The sequence below is a fragment of the Trichechus manatus genome, unplaced genomic scaffold (assembly GCF_000243295.1).
Source record: "Trichechus manatus latirostris isolate Lorelei unplaced genomic scaffold, TriManLat1.0 scaffold00289, whole genome shotgun sequence".
Lineage (NCBI taxonomy): Eukaryota > Metazoa > Chordata > Mammalia > Sirenia > Trichechidae > Trichechus > Trichechus manatus.
The window spans coordinates 1,027,963-1,032,121 of NW_004444225.1; positions in this window are offsets into that span (position 1 = coordinate 1,027,963).

Consider the following 4,159-nt stretch of genomic DNA (forward strand, 5'->3'; position numbering starts at 1 on the left):
TGATAGTAATGATATTGTTCAATAATGTCCGCATTCTGTTGGATCACCTTTCTTGGGAATAGGCATAAATATGGATCTCTTCCAATTGGTTGGTCAGGTAGCTGTCTTCCAAATTTCTTGGCACAGACAAGGGAGCACTTCCAGAGCTGCATCCATTTGTTGAAACATCTAAATTGGTATTCCGTCAATTCCTAGAGCCTGGTTTTTCACCAACACCTTCAGTGCAGCTTGGACTTCCTCCTTCAGTACCATTGGCTCATGATCTTACGCTACCTCCTGAAGTGGTTGAACGTTGACCAATTCTTTTTGGTATAATGACTCTGTATTCCTTCCATCTTCTTTTGATGCTTCCTGTGTTGTTTAATATTTCCCCATAGAATCTTTTACTGTTGCAACTTGAGGCTTGAATTTTTTCTTCAGTTCTTTCAGCTTGAGAAATGTCAAGTGTGCTCTTCCCTTTTGGTTTTCTATCTCCAGCTCTTTGCACATGTCATTATAATACTTTACTTTGTTTTCTCGAGTCGCCCTTTGAAATCTTCTTTTCAGTTCTTTTATTTCATCATTTCTTCCTTTTGCTTTAGCTACTCAAAGTTCAAGTGCAAGTTTCAGAGTCTCTTCTGACATCCATTTTGGCCTTTCCTTTCTTTCCTGGCTTTTTAATGACCTCTTGCTTTCTTCATGTATGATGTCCTTGATGTCATTCCACAACTTGTCTGGTCTTGGGTCATTAGTGTTCAACAAGTCAAATTTATTATCGAGATGGTCCCTAAATTCAGGTGAGTATACTCCAGGTCGTACTTTGGCTCTCCTGGACATGTTCTAATTTTCTTCAGTTTCAACTTGAACTTGCCTATAAGCAATTGATGGTCTGTTTGGCAGTTGGCTCCTAGCCTTGTTCTGACTGATGATATTGAGCTTTTCCATCATCTCTTTCCACAGAGGTAGTTGATTTGATTCCTGTGTATTCCATCTGGCGAGGTCCATGCGTATAGTCACCGTTTATGTTGGTGAAAAAAGATATTTGCAATGAAGTCGTTGGTCTTGCAAAATTCTATCATGTGATCTCCGGCATCATTTCTATCACCAAGGCCATATTTTCTAACTACCAATCCTTTTTGTTTCCAACTTTCCCATTCCAATCACCGGTAATTATCAATGCATCCTGATTGCATGTTCGATCAATTTCAGACTGCTGAAGCCGGTAAAAATCTTCAAGTTCTTCAGCTTTGGCCTTAGTGGTTAGTGCATAAATCTGAATAATAGTCATATTAACTGGTCTTCCTTGTAGGCATATGGATAGTATCCTATCACCGACAGCGTTGTACTTCAGGATAGATCTAGAAATGTTCTTTTTGACGATGAATGTAAGCAACGCCACTCCTCTTCAAGTTGACATTCCTGGCATAGTTGACCATATGATTGTCCAATTCAAAATGGCCAGTATCAGTCCATTTCAGCTCACTAATGCCTAGGATCTCGATGTTCATGCGTTCTTTTTCATTTTTGATGATTTCCAATTTTCCTAGATTCATACTTCATACATTCCATATTCCGATTATTAATGGATGTTTGCAACTGTTTCTTCTCATTTCGAATCCTGTCACATCAGCAAATAAAGGTCCCAAAAGCTTGACTCCAGCTACATCATTAAGGTCGACTGTACTTTGCAGAGGCAGCTCTTCCCCAGTCGTCTTTTGAGTGCCTTCCAACCTGGGGGGGCTCACCTTCCAGCACTATATCAGACAATGTTCTGCTGCTATTCATAAGGTTTTCACTGGCTAATTCTTTTCAGAAGTAGACTACTGGGTCCTTCTTCCTAGTCTGTCTTAGTTTGGAAGCTCAGCTGAAACCTGTCTGCTGTGGGTGACCCTGCTTGTATCTGAATACCTGTGGCATAGCTTCCAGCATCACAGCAACATACAAGCCCCCACAGTACAACGAACTGATAGACACTGGGGGAAAGTACCAGACAGTCGAGAGAGTTAAATGTAAAACAATGAATAGTGTCTTACTTTATGAAGAGTGTGGCAGGTGCTAGTAATTGTCCTCTATTATCTATTCTCCCCTTCTCTCTTTGAGTAATAGAACCCCTGGGTTTTAACTAGTCACATGGCTGCCCAGGTAGACAATACAATTCCCAGTTCCCTTTGCAGTAGGTTCTAAACAATGAGATGTGAGCAGAAATGATGTGTGCAACTCCTGGGTTGTAGCCCTAAAAGGAATCTGCTTGCCCTCTTCTTCTTCTTTTCCTTTTCCAAAGGGCTAGAACACAGACATGATGGTAATGAACCAAGGAATGGTGTAGCCTACAGATGAGAGGAACTTGGACCCTATCTTGGTCATCTAGTGCTGCTATAACAGAAATACCACAAGTGGATGGCTTTAACAAAGAAAAATGTATTATCTCACAGTCTAGTAAGCTAAAAATTCAAATTCAGGGCGTCAGCTCTAGGGGAAGGTCCTTGTCATCAATCTTCCCCTAGACTAGGAGCTTCTCAGTGCAGGAACCCCAAGTCCAAAGGACTTGCTCTGCTCCTGGAGCTGCTTTCTTGGTGGTATGAGTTCCCCCGTCTCTCTGCTCTCTTCTCTCTTTTATATCTCAAAAGAGATTGGCTCAAGACACAATCCAATCTTGTAGATTGAGTCCTGCCTCATTAACATAACTACTGCCTATCCCACCTCGTTAACAACATAGAGGTAGGAGTTACAACACATAGAAAATCACATCAGATGACAAAATGATGGACAACCACACCATACAAAGAATCATGGCCTAGGCAACTTGATACACAATTTTTGGAGGACACAATTCAGTCAATGACAGGCCCCTGGATGACTTTGCAGAACAGAGCTGTCTGCTTGTCCTGGACAGCTCACTTACCTCTGGACTATTTGGTAAGAGAGAAACAAACTTCTATCTAGTTTGAGCCACTTCTTTTTGTGGTCTCCAAGTACAGCAACTTAGCTAGTACCCTAATGAATACAAATAGTCCCTGAAACCAGGGAAGTTTGTGTGTGTGTGTTTGGCATCATGGTCAACCTGTCAAAGATCATCTTCAGACATGAGAGATAATATTAAATGCAGAGTTCCCTTATAGTGGCAAGTATTTACATTCTCATTTATCTGTAAATGCCTGAAACATCAAAAGCTCAATTTTGCTCTCCCTTTTTCTGCATTACACAGGAAAACAATTTTGTTTCAGCTCCTGAAATGGCTGAAAGCTTTCCATTCATCTGTCATTGGGACATTAATACAGTAAAGGAAAATAGTGTGACTATATGCATTTATATTTTTTATTAAATAATATATGCTAATTCATGTATTTATTTGCAGTATTACTGAGGCTTTAAAAAAATTGCTAAAATGACATAACGTTCTATTGTTTGATTCAAAAGGTCCTTAAGTCAGATAACAGTCTACTTTATTGGAAATGTGGACATAGGAAGATATGGAAGGTTAACCAGGAATGTTTAGAAGAACTAACCAATCACCATCAAACGTATATGGCTTTGTCAATGTGTTAACCCCAGTAAATGGCCTATTGTGCAACAACAACAACAATTTAAAGAAGTATGGCTTTATGTCAGACATTGTGATGCACTTGTTCAAAGTTTGTTCCCGAAGGTAACACCTATGGTAGTATATTTTGCTAAGTGAACAAATATATGTATGTTTATTATTAATGGCACAGCTCTTTGAATTCCAAATGTCTTTCCTTCAATTATTTAATACCTCAAGCAGTCCTAATAACTTGAATAAGAAGTATAAATTAGTCTACCTTCCTCTGGTGAAAAAATAGTCCAAAATCATAACTGCCTAGGAAGGCTGTTTGTTCAATTTAATCTGAACAAAGAATTGGTTGAAAGTAATTGCTGCACCCTCTTTGATTCACTGGATCATTGAATTCATTGTCTCAGTTGAGCTCTTAATGATTTTCAAATATATTTTGGAGAGGTTAGATATCCTGGCAAAGACTGAGCCTTTATGGTAAGTTTTAATTCCCCACATCTCTCCTGTTTTATCTGTAACTTTAATATGTTGTGAAACCACTCCAAATTTTTGTTGTATTACACGTCTTCCTTTTTTAAAACAAAGGGTGTCAAAAACATCATTTTTAGTTCAAGAAGAGACATAAGACGTATAACCAAGTATATAGCA